This window comes from Manis javanica, chromosome 13 (genome assembly GCF_040802235.1).
Source record: "Manis javanica isolate MJ-LG chromosome 13, MJ_LKY, whole genome shotgun sequence".
NCBI classification, from domain to species: Eukaryota; Metazoa; Chordata; class Mammalia; order Pholidota; family Manidae; genus Manis; species Manis javanica.
Genome location: NC_133168.1, coordinates 36093251 through 36109719, shown reverse-complemented (window position 1 = coordinate 36109719; position 16469 = coordinate 36093251). Strand labels below are relative to the sequence as shown.

The 16469-nt window shown below is 38.1% G+C and overlaps 1 pseudogene; it reads right to left on the bottom strand.

Annotated features, from left to right (window-relative positions):
• Window positions 1–212: 212 nt before the first annotated feature.
• Window positions 213–16469, bottom strand: part of LOC108405968 (amine sulfotransferase-like) — a 30446-nt pseudogene continuing 14189 nt past the window's right edge.

Genomic DNA, 16469 nt, shown 5'->3' with positions numbered 1-16469 from the left:
ACACAATAAGGAGAATCCTCTCTTCATCAGAAATTGATGAACCCATGAATTGGAAAACAGGCCACATATGCTAAAGGATATAGAATTACATTAGTATACTTTTATCATTAAGGTTTTTAGTTGAGATTAAAGAATAGTCAAAGATTAAAGTGCATCATTAAATGTTTCTTTCTGAATGTGTGTTCTTAAAATATTTGGGTTAGCTTAAGCTTCTATTCTTTATTTATATCCCAGATGAACTTCAAGGGTAAGTCCTTCATCTCCCTTTGGAAAATCTTGTCAAATCTTTCATTCTGGGCAACAGTCATGTGATTTTTCCAGTCTCCAATGGTACCTGGGGGGGATACAAAACAATTGCATCAGTGAAGTGTCTGGGCTGGGGGTGCTGGTGTGGGACCTTAGCACTGGGGGAAACATGATTTTTCACACTTTTATTTTTCTCTCCCCTCTAACTTCCCAGTTCCTCCTGCCCATGGCCCTGTCTTCACTCTCTCACATTATGGAAAACTGCTAAACAAACTTGTCATTATAATTATACTATAACTTTATGTAATTATTCCACTTCCTAAGCTGTCAGCCACCTGGAAAAAAAAAGAAATCACTGCAGCTTAATCACTCTTTAATTCCACTCTAGCACTGCTTATTGTATTTTACAGAAGTCTTATAAAAATCCTACATCAAATATCACTGAATTAATATTTCCTGATGAGTACATAGATGTTCTGAGAGATGTGAAAATATAGCCAAAAGTCTTAGGGTTTATAAAGGCAGGGCTTAAATTACTTCATATTAACTCAACTTAGGTATGACACAGTCTTGTACTCAATTTACAGACATTCAAAGTGAGATAACAAATAGAAGCTGAGAGAAGGAGAGGCAAGAGAAGACACACTGACCTCTAAAATACACTGAATGGAATGAAAATAATAAAACACAAAATAAACTAAAAACTCTAAGAAATCTTAATGCAGCTGTGGTCATACCAAAGAAAATGACATTCAAGTAGCTAACTTCAATGAGCAAAGTGTGTGTGCATCTATCTTCATAGTAAATACATGGGAATCTGCTTCACTTCTACAAAGATAGTTTGCTCACTCAGATTTTCCTTATTTGCCAATTCAGTCTCTCTTGTTCAGGCCTGTTAAAGATATAGGTGCACAGAAAGTTTTCTTTTTAAAGAAAATCCAAATGCAAGTACAGCAGTAATGACAGATGACAATGGTCTTGGCATCCAGAACACAAGAGTCTGTGCTGGGCTACAGGGAAAGAGAGCACCTACTCTTCAGGTCGGCTCCCTGTTACCACTGCTTCAGTTTGTTTAAGAGAATGGGGAAGATACCTAAGACATGAAGGGTTACAAAAAAATCTTTTAAAGAAAAAGACAGTATTTAATGCTAGTTGACATAGAGACATATAACTCTATAATAAAGGGAAAATCTGTACCTGTAATTCTATATTACACAATAAACTCATCCTCAGGTAATATATCATGAGGTATAATGTGGAAAGATTGTATGGAATGAAAATAATTCAATATGTTCAACTCTTATCAGTTGTAAATGATTTAATTCAATCTAAAATATCACTTACCATAAGGCCAGATAAAAGAGATAAACCTCTACGTTGTTGTAATATGAGATCCTGATTTGATATCGGATACACAATGGTCACTCTTCATAACAAAGAATAGCAAGTGTGTGCTGTTAATTCGCACCTGAAGGATGTTTAGAAAAACTTGTGGAGATATAAAAGCAGCCAGTGAGGGCCAACAGACCCATCATTCACTTATCATCATAACTGTGGCCATGTTAATGAAGGGAAAGAGTCTAAAAATGAATGAACATCCATTTTGTTGCCAGCACTGTGCTAGGCACTGGTAGACTTTTAGGGGACATGTAAAGACCTTGTGATTGTAGGTTACACCTAAGATACCTTCAGGGACCAAAAAATATAGGATCATTGAGAGGGTGGTGCAAAAACCAGAAAAATCAACTGTGTGGAGGAAAGAAGGGGACAAGGAGTGCTCCATTTTGTGAAACTCTGGCAAGAAGTCCAGAAGCTGCACTTTGGATGATTTGCATGACAAAACATAAAAGTTTGATGCTGAACTTCACCTTTGCAAAGGAAATGGCCATCTGTTCTTCTAATTTCAGGTCGCCTGTTGAGCACATTTTCATAATTTGCACATGGGTCAGACTTCATGTTTTCAAACATGACCTGACTCATAACAGCATCCATGTCTTCTTTATTCAATTCTTTCCCCAGAAATTTACAGACTTTTAAAATAGAACTTCTCAGATCCTGAGGTAAAATAGAGACTGATACATTAAGCCAATCATAACAAAAAAAGCATTACACAAGTGAGAAAATTAAATAACATCACAGAATGAAAAATGTAGTTGGTAAGGCTGGTTATAAATGAGAAATTACACAGTGAGAAGGGACTTCATTATTCTCTCTTGGTAAATTAAGCTTTCCTTTGTCAAGTGCTTTGCCCTAATTATGGTTTATTTCTAGATAACTCACATTTCATTTGATCTTTGTTCAACAGGTAAACCTCATGAGAGTCGCTACTGTATATCAGACATGACCCTAGGTGATGGTGCAGGTAAATACAGGGATAGCAATGGAATCAGAGCTGGCACTGAGTATACCAACACACGGGGAGAGAGTGAGTGTGCAACCAATATCAGTGAAAGTTTCAAGGAGCAAGAGAAATGTGTTCTAGGTCTTAAATGGAAACAGGTTTTCCTAGGGAGGCAAAGTTGGAAATATATAGACTAAGGGGTCAGTATATACAATAGTATGGTTGCATGGAATGTGTGAGATGTCAGTTCACAGAAAGTTAGACATTCAGTTTCCCTGCAAGTAGCTGGGAACACGCCTTGGAAGGAAGGTTACAAGTGGCTGGAGGCACTGGAGGAAGTCCTATTGTGAGGAGGGTGGCAAAGACAGCCATGTACTTGAATCTCTCTTGGTAGCTGATATAGACTCGGCCAGAGAGTCTAGGTTTCCATCATGACCTAGGGGGAGATTTTGACCAAAGTTGGGCATGAACATTCAGGAGGTGGCAGCCAGTAGTCTTTGCCTTCGTTTCTGCTTATCCTCTCCTTTCTTGCTAAAAGACCCCTGATGCTGTCCTGGCAGCAGTTACAGGTATGGTCCGGTTTGAGCAGATCTTCATGGCACTACTGCTCTTCTTTACAAAGATTAATCTAGACTGGTGACTGATGTACTTTTGGCATTGAAACAGAAAGACTAAGTCACACAGAGGCTTCTGAGATTGAATTTCCTCCTGGGATAAAGCCGGCAACAGAGCAAGGGAAAAAGTCCTATATGTTCCTGTTCTGTCTATTTCCACTGTGGGTGCTGTCCATGCTGTACTCACAGGACATGAGATCTGAGCCATGACAACCATCTTGCAACTATGAGAGGAAGATTGATACCAAAGGAAATATGATAAGAAAAGATAATAGAAATTCTTGGAATTGTCACAACACCTTTCAGGGGCCATTCCCAGCCTCAGGATAGTCTGCCTCTCAATTTCAGTCAACAAACAACAGATATCCTTATTCTTCAAACTGCTTCTGGTTGACTGTTGTTAGGACCTGCATTCCTCTTAATGACACAGACATTGTATTTAAAATTCTCCTATCAGGATTACTCAGTATAGGGCACATGAGACTAGATTTCACAACAAATGCATCCCAGTGTGATAAAATAATACCAGAGTGTCAAAAGGATGAATAATTCACGAAATAGAATGTATAGAGCATGACTGAGAAAGAAACATACAGGTTCAAAATAATCAAGCATATGAAGGCATGCATATACCCACAAATCACTAACACACACATTGTTTTTTTAAAAACAAATTTAAGTCCATAAATTGAAATGAAAACTTGTTAAATAGAATATGGAGAAGACATAGAAAAAAGTGTATGTAACACTACATCTTGGATCTCTAGTTCAATATTGGCCTTGAGAATTCTAGATATGAAATCATCAGTTCATTAGGCCAGGCTCAGTTACAATTTAGGTTAAAATTGAACTATAATCTCTTCTCACCTTTATCATGTCCTCATACATTATAAACTGAATATTGAAGTGATGTTTGTGCTCATACCAACCTTTGATATGGTCAAACCAAAGGCTTCCAGGTACTGTGGGAAGACAGAGAATGAACAGATAAATTTATTGAATTGGAAAACAAATAAGCTATCACCTTCCTATAAGGTGCAGGAAAGTTTAGTAACAACAGGAGGAAAAGGAACTCTGTTGATAGAGTTCAGTTTGTCCCCAGCCACATGATTAACAGGAGAATCATCCAGCTGTCACCAGAAAACTGTAACATGCATTAAAGGAGAATTTTTAAAGACACTTTATATAGAAAGAAAAGCATTCTAAAATTGGATTTGGAAGGAAAAATACAACAACATTCATAGGAACAAATCCTTTCTGAGCCACTCCTCCCACTGACCCCAAAGGCACATAGAGCTGCTCCCCTCAGTATAATATGTAGGCACCCTAAGGACTCCCTTCAGCTCTGCACAGTGGTGCACAGCCTAAGCTTGCTTCTCCTGTGCCAGACCATCATCTCTATCACAGCAGGCCTCTCTCCTGCTCAACCAGCCATAGTGACTCCTCAGAACACATTGCGGAACAGAACTTTGTTCCAAAGAAGCCTTTGGCAGTTACCACATGCGCAAGTTCGGCCAAAACCCCTATGATACTGTACTCTAAACGGAACCTTATTCTCAGCTGAGCTAGAACAGAAACCTCTGAGTTCCTAATCTGTTCACACTCCTATCATGATCAAACGTTAATATTTACTTGTGGTATGGCTTTTTGATCTTGACAATATACTGAGTTTGTGTGACAGTGAGTAGAAATTTTATCAAAGATAACACCACAAACAGCTTGATAAATTTTCCATTGATCCCATTCTACTCAATTTCACGAGTTTCTTTACCTCTGCAAAATTCACTAACTTTAAAAACTTCCCATAGGTCTGAACTTACTGTTAGTTTTATAAGCTCAGTTACCTTTTCCTTCCAAAAAGAGTTTCATAAATTCCTCCATATTGGTGGATGGTTTCAATATTCTGATCATGTTTGAAAAATGAAAGAATGAGCACATAACGTCTTTAGAGTTCCTGTACACATAAATAATCTGCAGGAAAAGAGGGTATCATTGTTTGTGTTGCTTTCATTCCATCATCATTTCCCCTGAAGGCCCTTCAGTTGGATGGGACCCACTAATGTTAGTATCGACAACCTCCCAACCATGTTGTACATGCTCAGCTGTCACCTTTGTATTCCTGTTTCTCATTCCCTCAATGCTTCTCCCTCCCAGCTTGGCCTTGACAGTCAGTCACTGTTCAAGACCCATCTCAGGATGTAAGTCTTCTTAACTTTCCAGGTGGAGAGAGCAACATCATTCATTTCCCCTGCAATAAGCAGCTAATGCAGGTGACAATGTTACAAAAACTATAAAATTCTATGAGATCTGGACCACCTCACTAACACATTTCAATACACAAATAAATCTAAAGTTCTGTTTTTCTTATTCTTCAGTGTACACTTAACATCTTCCTTACTGATAGAGGAAAACAACTGCTTGGCTCACACAGGTTACTTGTCAAGTATTTTTTTTAAATGGAAGGAATAGAGGGTACATGTAAAATATTCTTTATGATAAACAACTAGAAGAAATAATTCCTTAACAATAAGCAAGCTAATCTTACAGGAATACAAAATATCATTAACATCTTCCCAGCCCATGTTTAAGATCCTTATTCTGTGTGTGTATAGAACATTCAGGCTCACTCAGGTAACCCCAGGCCTTGTATCTCTATTGAGGATTCACTTGTATATCTGTTCTTTCTCATCTTGGCAAACATCCAGTTCAGGTAAAGAGAAAGTTTCATCCACCTGCGCCCTCCCAGTGCAGTGCCCGGTGACAACCACTCATGAGAGAAGATGAGCTGATAGATTCTTAGTATTTCTGTGCTCCTCTCATCACTAAGTGACCTACACTGCCCAGGAAAGTGTGACCTGCAGTGACTCATTATATCAATGTTTTCAAATGGTTAAAGATTTACCATAGTTCTACCCTGACATATTAAGATAGGAAAAGAAAATATACATAGAAGTAGAAAGAGATTAACTAAGTCTGATGTCATGGATATGCCAAATAAGATGACATAAAATTGATTTTTTGGCTTATAAAATATAATAAATATGTGATATTGACTTTGAGACATAAATGAAAGTTGGAGGCAGAAGTCAAATGGACTAAGATTAGGTCAAAGAACAGAAAAACAGCAGCTAAAAATTGGTATGGGTAAAGAGGTGTTCTGTCCTTTCAGAAAGTATAACAAGACACCTTATGTGCCAAAGTGAATTATCAGGAAAGAAGAAGAAATTGATGATGAATTGAAAAAAGGAAATTATTGCTCCTGCCAAATCTTTGAGGATGGAGCAAGGCTCCCAAAATGGCCCTACTGGCATTTGGAACAATTAACTGTCTGATGTGAGTATGCCCTGTGTATTGTAACATATTTAATAGCATCCATGGCCTCGTCTCACACCAAATCCACAGTACCACTACAACCCCAACCAAAAAAGGCACCTGACAAATTCAAATATCCAGTGGATACAAAATCACTCTCATTAGGGGCACACTGGGAATGACAAAAACAGACTCTGACCATAAACAGAGGGGCTGATCTCTAATGGAGGAGACACTGTCTACACACTGCACTTTTTCTTTCAAGGAGAGAATGTGCTAAGAGGACACAGTGGGGGTAAACTTTCTGAATGGAAGGTCATTACCTAGGGCCAGTGGAAGCAAAAAATATTGGTGAGGTTTCCAAAGAGGAAAGAAAGTGTCACATATTTACTTTGTAAACCAAGAATACGAAATATTTAAAGTAGTAGAATTTGAGAAATTCGGCCATCAGTTTGAAGGCCAGATACAAATTTGAAGTATTTATGTTTTATCCTAGTAACTCAGATAGAGCTCTGAACAAGGTAGGAATGCATTCTAATTGTGTTGTAACAGGTTTTCCCAGCTGATTATAACAGAGACAAAAGGAGCAAGTGGCTTTAGAAAGAGGGGAGCAGAGTGCTAAAATACAGTGAGGAAGTAGGGCTCTCTTCGCCAGAAGACTGGAGGGGATGTATCCTGAATGATGCTGACACAGGCTGGAATGGGAATGCCACAAAGGAACAGGCAGCATTCTGAACAAGGTGCATAAAGTTATGATTTAATTAGTGCTGTTATGGGTGAGTCCTTCCTTCAAATCCACTACTTGAGGGCCACTGTTTTCAGTACTGTGAACTCAGCCTTGAACAAACCTCTAAGTTCTCATGGTTTTACACTCAGGTCAGATAAATAGATAACAAATTAATATATACACATGTGAAATAAGAAAGCAATGAGGGTCATAAATATTTGGTAGTTTATAAGAGGGTTAGAGGGGAGCTGAGGTCGGTGGAGGAGAGATCACTGGTGTTGGGAATTTCACACTGAGGTTGGCAGGACTGGGAATAGAAGGAGGCCAGGGCAGGGCCAGGTGGGCAAATCTGAAGGAGGAACATTGTGCATTTGCTCCACTCTGAAAGTGAGATCCTCCTTGGACTTTGGGCCCTGGTGCCTGGCTGGCCTCTCCTTGTCTCGGCCTGCTGGAAGGCCATTCACATGAACTTTGAAATTATCCCATGAGTGATGGGAGCTAAAATTGAGAGTAACATAACTAACGAAGAGCTGAAATTTTCAATACATGGAAATGATTGATCCAGGGAGGATGAATGAGAGGGACAGAGAATCATCCTGCAGAGAACACCGACAGGTTCTGAAGATGCTTTGGTTTTCATGGAAGATGAGCTTTGATAAAGAATGGGAAATAAGCTGGGAGTATCCAGGAAAGCAGGGAGGCTGTAGAGGGAAAGGGGAAGGAAATTCCTAGTAGTTTATGTGCATACTTAGTATGATAGAGTTAATTTAAATTTAGAGACATATATTACATATGTATTATATGTGCTATTATAATATGTTCATTAATATAAAATATATGAATGTATGTATATGCTTTACTTTTAAATGATATGTATTATTATATGATGAAAAAAATCACAAAGTGAAAAAAAATTAAATATTAAAAATAAGAATGCAAATGCTATTAAAAATTACAGTATGTGAAATACCACATGATCTAACAATGAGATACATGTAGTCAGTGTAATGAGAAATGAAATAACATAAAGAGCAATAATTCAGCAGGCATACTCTCTTTCCTACTTTGGCTTTTTTATTCTTCAGCCTTCTGGGAGCCAAGTAGTATGGAATGTGACTACAGAACAGTCGAGGAGATGGTATTTTTTTTTTTGTCAAAGTGTCTTCCTGGAATATTGTGTTCAAGGAAGGGCACTCGATCAATTGTCTCCACATATGCCAATCTTTTGTGATGCTCTTCAAAATAAATCAGGCTTAGTAATTGCTGAGCCCACGTGGTTCCTGTAAAAGAAATTATTTTATTTACAACTTGAGGAAATTCTCAAGATGTTCAAATCTATAGCATCAGTGTTTAAGTCATGTATGTTGTTATTCAAGTAGGGATCATGATAATCTTGTCTGCATGAATTCTTTTTCATATGTAAGATTCAGAAAAAGTAAAAGTCAAAAAAGATTGCTTTTGTTTCACTTCTAAGATTGTGGTTCATTCAAAATGACAGGGCATTTGTCACACAAATGCATTATTTGAATCATTCTCTGTGCTTTCTCTTTTTCATATGGTATCTTTACATTACCTCTATGACTTCCTCTATATTTCACCCTCACTTTCACTCCTTCATCATTAGCTAATTAAGCACAGATAAAAAGAAGTAACTTTTAATCTTTCTCACCTTCCCCCTGTTGTCTCACTTGCCCATGATCTCTACTTAAGGAAATGGTGTTTACTACAAATACCTAAAGGAAAACCTGTGACACCCACATAGACAGAAAGGAAAGATGTGGCCTGAAATTGGACCCCGGATTTCAGTGGGATCTGTGAAATTCTAATGATGACTCTTTTAGTTAACTACAATGAAAGTGAATATTTGTGACCAAATATGTGGGTGTGATTGCCTCTGTTAATTTCCTTACATTTATTCACAGCCTACATATATGAGACTAGTGAGATTTAAAACGCACCCACTAAGAAGATCTGCTTCTGGTATTTCAAAGCCAGTATTTTCAAACAGAATTACGCCACCAAAATGTCCTGTGTCCTTGTTAGGATATAATGTGCCTTCTGAAATGAGTAAACATACTGGCACCTCATCAGTTCCCATGCTCACCATCCTCCCCAAAGGGTTCCAAAATCACCCAGGGAACACTATGACCACTTGTACCTAAATATTCACACAGCAGGAGCTAATTCTTGATGAAAACTCAATGTTAGGGAACTCTGAAAGGTTTTCTCAAAGAAATATTCATTTCACAGTTAACAGATCCTAAGGTGGTCTCATGGGCTCAGGATGACAGACAGGATAACAGTCATGACCTATGGGCTACAGGGCTCCAGAAATTCAGGAATATGAGGACTGCAGCAAGGTGTCCCCCAGGCAAAATGGCCTGCACTTCTCCCTCCCCTCGTCCTTCTGCTCCCTCTTGAGCTACTCCTCTCCCTCTACCTTTACCAGCATGTCCATCTCTTTATATATTTATTCTTTTTTTTTGAGAGGGCATCTCTCATATTTATTGATCAAATGGTTGTTAACAACAATAAAATTCTGTATAGGGGGGTCAATGCTCAATGCACAGTCATTAATCCATCTCAAGCCTAGTTCTCTTCAGTATCCAATCTTCTGAAGCATAACGAACAAGTTCTTACATGGTGAACGAATTCTTACATAGTGAATAAGTTCTTACATGGTGAACAGTACAAGGGCAGTCATCACAGAAACTTTCGGTTTTGATCACGCATTATGGACTGTAAACAATCAGGTCAAATATGAATATATTTGATTTTTATACTTGATTTATATGTGAATCCCACATTTCTCCCTTATATTATTATTATTATTATTATTATTATTTTTAATAAAATGCTGAAGTGGTAGGTAGATGCAAGATAAAGTTAGAAAACATAGTTTAGTGTTGTATGAGAGCAATTGTAGATGATCAGGTGTGTGCCTGTAGACTGTGTTAATCCAAGCTAGACAAGGGCAATAAAACATCCACAGATGCAGAAGGTTTCTCTCAAAACAGGGGGGGTGAGGTTCTAAGCCTCACCTCTGTTGATCCGCGATTTCCCACCTGATGGCCCCCCTGCGACTGTGCCTGTCTTAGGTTGTTCCTCCCTTGAGGAATCTTACACGTCTCTGGCTAACCAGTCATCTTCCAGGACCATACAGGGAAATTTAAAGTTGGTAAGTGAGAGAGAAGCCATATTGTTTGAAAAGGTGAGCTTTTTACTTCTTTGCAGATTTATGCCCTGTGGCTTCTATGCCCAGAATTTGTCTTGAGGTATCTTTACCACTTGGAGGATTTATGATACTCGGTGAATTTGATATGAGGCACGAATTCTATTTAAGGGTTGTAATTAGGAAGGAAGAAGAAAAGCTATAGAGGTAGCAGACGGAAGAAAACATGGGAAGGTTGGTTATTTCTTTGACATATCTTCTTGTAGAGTAACATAAGCATGTATAGGTTTTAAACTACTAATTAAATTGCACACACACATTAACAAAATAGGAATAGAGTTACATAACCAAAGCAGATCTATAATTACCAGCCATCTCCAGTGAAACCAAGAAAACCAGTTAGGCATCCTAGGCATTTGTGAAAATTTGTCTATGATATAATGGATATTGTCCAACTGTACCTGAACAGTCTGAGATAAATTAGACAAATTAAAACAACCCATTCCTGGGAACTGTTCACATCCCATATGTTCTTTTAAGAGTAGATAGTCTGTAGTTGTAAGATTTTGGAGCACTACAATTTGCATTTCTCCTAATTCTTGGTTGAGTTCCAACAGTATAGATCCAGTCAAATTTGTTGTTTTACTGTATACACAGGCCCGCTTAGATATCTCCTTCTTCATTCCCATGGCAAGTCCAGGAACCAGTGGGATGAATGCAGCTACAGCTGTAGCAGCGCCTGAATCTTTGTGGAGGTTTTTTGATGATCATCTTCTGGTATGAGTCTTCCAGAGAGTGCTGATGTTGAAAGTTCTTCTCCACATCATATCCTAGTTCATTTTCTGGGTAGCCAAATTAGGCTTTGATTCTCTGTATAAATACAAACAGACCCTTTGCCTACACTTTGATATGCACTTTATACCATTGTGTAGAACTCATTGGAGGTCACCACACAGGAACTGCTTTTTTTTTTTTAAGAGAAAGGAATATTATCAGAAAAGTGTACCTCCATAGCCAATCATCTGACACCCTTTAAGTGATCAAAATTAAGGATATTTAAAGCATGCATTAATCTTTGATTTACAGTTAGTTTTATCCTATCAAGGAGTAATCCCCTTTTCTTTCTTCCTTTTTTCTTTTTTTTTTTTATCATTAATCTACACTTACATGAAGAATATTATGTTTACTAGGCTCTCCCCTATACCAGGACCTCCCTATAAACCCCTTTACAGTCACTGTCCATCAGCATAGCAAAATGTTGTAGAATCACTACTTGTCTTCTCTGTGTTGTATGCCCCTCCCCTTTCTCCCACTCCCCCATAATGCATGCTAATCTTAATATCCCCCTTCTTCTTCCCCTCCTTATCCCTCCCTACCCACCCATCCTACCCAGTCCCTATTCCTTTAGTACCTGTTACTCCATTCTTGGGATCTGTGATTCCGCTGCTGTTTTGTTCCTTCAGTTTTTCCTTTGTTCTTATACTCCACAGATGAGTGAAATAATTTGGTATTTCTCTTTCTCTGTTGGCTTATTTCAATGAGCATAATACTCTCCAGCTCCATCCATGTTGCTGCAAATGGTAGGATTTGCCTTTTCTTATGGCTGAGTAGTATTCCATTGTGTATATGTACCACATCTTCTTTATCCATTCATCTATCGATGGACATTTACATTGCTTCCAATTCTTGGCTATTGTAAATAGTGCATCTGTCTTTCTCAAACTTGATTGCTGCATTCTTAGGGTAAATTCTTAGGAGTGGAATTCCTGGGTCAAATGGTAAGTCTGTTTTGAGCATTTTGATGAACCTCCATACTGCTTTCCACAATGGTTGAACTAATTTACATTCCCACCAGCAGTGTAGGAGGGTTCCCCTTTCTCCACAGCCTTGCCAGCATTTGTTGTTGTTTGTCTTTTGGATGGCAGCCATCCTTACTGGTGTGAGGTGATACCTCATTGTATTAATTTGCATTTCCCTTATAATTAGCGATGTGGAGCATCTTTTCACATATCTGATGGCCATCTGTATTTCTTTTTTGGAGAACTGTCTGTTCATTTCCTCTGCCCATTTTTTAATTGGGTTATTTGTTTTTTGTTTGTTGAGGTATGTGAGCTCTTTATATATTTTGGATGTCAAGCCTTTAATGGATCTGTCATTTACAAATATATTCTCCCATGCTGTAGGATTCCTTTTGTTCTATTGATGGTGTCTTTTGCTGTACAGAAGCTTTTCAGCTTAATATAGTCCCACTTGTTCATTTTTGCTGTTGTTTTCCTTGCCTGGGGAGATATGTTCAAGAAAAGGTCACTCATGTTTATGTCTAATAGGTTTTTGCCTATGTTTTCTTCCAAGAGTTTAATGGTTTCATGACCTACATTCAGGTATTTGATCCATTTTGAGTTTACTTTTGTATATGGGGTTAGACAGTGGTCCAGTTTCATTCTCCTACATCTAGCTGTCCAGTTTTGCCAGCACCATCTGTTGAAGAGACTGTCATTTCGCCATTGTGTGTCCATGGCTCCTTTATCAAATATTAATTGACCATACATGTCTGGGTTAATGTCTGGAGTCTCTAGTCTGTTACACTGGTCTATGGCTCTGTTCTTGTGCCAGTACCAAATTATCTTGCTTACTGTGGCTTTATAGTAGAGCTTGAAGTTGGGGAGTGAGATCCCCCCTACTTTATTCTTCTTTTTCAGGATTGCTTTGGCTATTCGGGGTCTTTGGTGTTTCCATATGAATTCTTGAATTCTTTGTTCCAGTTCATTGAAGAATGTTGCTAGTAGTTTGATAGGGATTGCATCAAGTCTGTATATTGCCTTGGGCAGGATGGCAATTTTGACAATATTAATTCCTCCTAGCCACGAGCATGGGATGAATTTCCATTTGAAAGTGTCCCCTTTAATTTCTCTTAAGAGTGACTTGTAGTTTTCAGAGTATAAGTCTTTCACTTCTTTGGTTATGTTTATTCCTAGGTATTTTATTCTTTTTGATGCTATTGTGAATGGAATTGTCCTCCTGATTTCTCTTTCTATTGGTTTATTGTTAGTGTATAGGAAAGCCACAGATTTCTGTGTGTTAGTTTTGTATCCTGCAACTTTGCTGAATTCCGATATTAGTTCTACTAGTTTCATAGTGGAGTCTTTAGGGTTTTTTTATGTACAATATCATGTCATCTGCAAATAGTGACAGTTTGACCTCTTCTTTACCAATCTGGATTCCTTGTATTTCTTTCTTTTGTCTGATTGCCATGGCTAGGACCTCCAGTACTATGTTGAATAACAGTGGGGATAGTGGGCATCCTGTCTTGTTCCCGATCTCAGAGGAAAAGCTTTCAGCTTCTCGCTGTTCAGTATCATGTTGGCTGTGGGTTTATCATATATGGCCTTTATTATGTTGAGGTACTTGTCCTTTATGCACATTTTGTTGAGAGTTTTTATCATGTATGGATGTTGAATTTTGTCAAATGCTTTTCAGCATCTATGGAGATGATCATGTTGTTTTTGTCCTTCTTTTTGTTAATGTGGTGGATGATGTTGATGTATTTTTGAATGTTGTACCATTCTTGCATCCCTTGGATGAATCCCACTTGTTCATGGTGTATGATCCTCTTGATGTATTTTTGAATTCGGTGTGCTAATATTTTGTTGAGTATTTTTGCATCTACATTCATCAGGGATATTGGTCTGTAGTTTTCTTTTTTGGTGGGGTCTTTGCCTGGTTTTGGTATTAGGGTGATGTTTGCTTCATAGAATGAGTTTGGAAGTATTCTCTCCTCTTCTATTTTTTGTAAAACTTTAAGGAGAATGGGTGTGATGTCTTCTCAGTATGTCGGATAAAATTCCGAGGTAAATCCATCTGGCCCGGGGGTTTTCTTCTTGGGTAGTTTTTTCATTACCACTTCAATTTTGTTGCTGGTAATTGGTCTGTTTAGATTTTCTGTTTCTTTCTGGGTCAGTCTTGGAAGGTTGTATTTTTTTAGGAAGTTGTCCATTTCTCCTAGATTTCCCAGATTGTTAGCATATAGGTTTTCATAGTACTCTCTAATAATTCTTTGTATTTCTGTGGGGTCCGTCATGATTTTTCCTTTCTTGTTTCTGATACTGTTGATTTGTGTTGACACTCTTTTCCTCTTGATATGTCTGGCTGGAGGCTTATCTATTTTGTTTATTTTCTCGAAGAACCAGCTCTTGGTTTCATTGATTTTTGCTAATATTTTATTCTTCTCAATTTTATTTATTTCTTCCCTGATCTTTATTATGTCCCGCCTTTTGCTGACCTTAAGCCTCATTTGTTCTTCTTTTTCCAATTTTGATAACAGTGACATCAGACCATTCATTTGGGATTGTACTTCCTTCTTTCAATATGCCTGGATTGCTGTATACTTTTCTCTTAAGACTGCTTTCGCTGTATCCCACAGTAGTTGGGGCTTTGTGTTGTTGTAGTCGTTTGTTTCCATATATTGCTGGATCTCCAATTTGATTTTGTCATTGATCCATTGATTATTTAGGAGCGTGTTTTTAAGCCTCCATGTGTTTGTGAGCCTTTTTGCTTTCTTTGTACAGTTTATTTCTACTGTTATGCCTTTATTGTCTGAAAAGTTGGTTGGTAGGATTTCAATCTTTTGGAATTTACTGAGGCTCTTTTTGTGAGCTAGTATGTGGTCTATTCTGGACAATGTTCCATGCACACTTGAGAAGAATGTATATCCTGTTGCTTTTGGATGTAGAGTTCTGTAGATGTCTATTAGGTCCATCTGTTCTAGTGTGTTGTTCAGTGCCTCTGTGTCCTTACTTATTTTCTGTCTGGTGGATCTGTCCTTTGGAGTGAGTGTTGTGTTGAAGTCTCCCAGAATGAATGCATTGCATTATATTTCCTCCTTTAGTTCTGTTAGTATTTGTTTCAGATATGTTGGTGCTCCTGTATTACTTGCATATATATTTATAATGGTTATATCCTCTTGTTTGACTGAGCCCTTTATCATTATGTAATGTCCTTCTTTGTCTTTTGTTACTTTCTTTATTTTGAAGTCTGTTTTGTCTGATACTAGTATTGTAACACCTGCTTTTTTCTCTCTGTTGTTTGCATGAATTATCTTTTTCCATCCCTTGACTTTAAATCTGTATATGTCTTTGGGTTTGAAGTGAGTCTCTTGTAAGCAGCATATGGATGGGTCTTGCTTTTTTATCCATTCTATTACTCTGTGTCTTTGATTGGTGCATTCAGTCCATTTACATTTAAGGTGATTATTGAAAGGTATGTACTTATTGCCATTGCAGGCTTTAAGTTTGTGGTTACCAAAGGTCCAGGGTTAGCTTCTTTACTGTCTTACTGTCTAACTTAACTCGCATGTTGAGCTATTATAAACACGGTCTGATGAACTTTATTTCTCTCCCTTCTTATTCCTCCTCCTCCCTTCTTCATATATCGGGTGTTTTGTTCTGTGCTCTTTTTAGGAGTCTTCCCATCTAGCGCAGTCCCTGTAAGATGCCCTGTAGAGGTGGTTTGTGGGAGGCAAATTCCCTTAACTTTTGCTTGTCTGGGAATTGGTTAATCCCTCCTTCATATTTAAATGTTAATCATGCTGAATAAGTAGTCTTGGTTTGAGGCCCTTCTGTTTCATTGCATTAAGTATATCATGCCATTCTCTTCTGGCCTGTAGGGTTTCTGTTGAGAAGTCTGATGATAGCCTGATGGGTTTTCATTTGTAAGTGACCTTTTTTTTCTCTCTGGCTGCCTTTAATACTTTGTCCTTGTCTTTGATCTTTGCCATTTTAATTATTATGTGTCTTGGTGTTGCCCTCCTTGGATCCCTTGTCATGGGAGTTCTGTGTACCTCTGTGGTCTGAGAGGCCATTTCCTCCCCTAGTTTGGGGAAGTTTTCAGCAATTATTTCTTCAAAGACACTTTCTATCCCTTTTTCTCTCTCTTCTTTTTCTGGTACCCCTATAATGTGGATGTTGTTCCATTTCGATTGGTCACTCAGCTCTCTTAGAATTCTTTCATTCCTGGAGATCCTTTTATCTCTCTCTGCAACAGCTTCTCTGCATTCCTGTT